General features: G+C 36.9%; 1 protein-coding gene across 1 annotated transcript in view; it reads left to right on the top strand.

The window, feature by feature from the left end:
* The window catches only part of LOC103592446 (mitochondrial amidoxime-reducing component 1-like), a 21,166-nt gene that overhangs the window by 4,711 nt on the left and 15,842 nt on the right, over positions 1-613 (top strand).

Here is a 613-nt window from a genome sequence, read left to right on the forward strand (position 1 = left end):
TTTTATCCCCATTTTATAAATGAAGAAACTGAGTCTCAGGAAAAGACAGTATCACCAAGGTCATGGAGCTTATCACCCGTGGAAACAGATGCACACACAAGTAGATCTCCCAGACTCCCCCACGCTTTTCCAAACGGCAGGCACTTGCATAGCACTTGTGGTTTGATTTAGGCCACCTGTACTCTTCTTTACTTAATATTTTCCTTTAAATTGATTTAGCTTAAAGAACAAAACCTTAAACACATTCATCTAAAAAGGAAACTTTATATGGCTACCTATGTGATTTGCCAGATGTTGAAGGTAACTGAAACAATAAATATGATACAAGTAAAATGTTACTAAATTCTAGCTAGAAACTATTTTCTGGAGAGGTTTCTGGTCCTAAGGTCTGTTCTTTCCTTGTTAAAAGAGGTGATTATCAAATATTGCTAAAAGTTAAAGATTTACTATCACTAAACTGAAGAGAATCACTGTCTCTCTGTGGAATTCACCATTATTTAATGTTGTACCCAGGTGCCACCTACAGTTATCTTGAATACCCACAGTGGTAATGTCCTACAGTGACTTTTTTTTTTTTTTGTCTTTTTCCGTGTCTGGCAACGGTTCGCAACCC

The sequence above is a fragment of the Galeopterus variegatus genome, unplaced genomic scaffold (genome assembly GCF_000696425.1).
Source record: "Galeopterus variegatus unplaced genomic scaffold, G_variegatus-3.0.2 Scaffold1150, whole genome shotgun sequence".
NCBI lineage: Eukaryota > Metazoa > Chordata > Mammalia > Dermoptera > Cynocephalidae > Galeopterus > Galeopterus variegatus.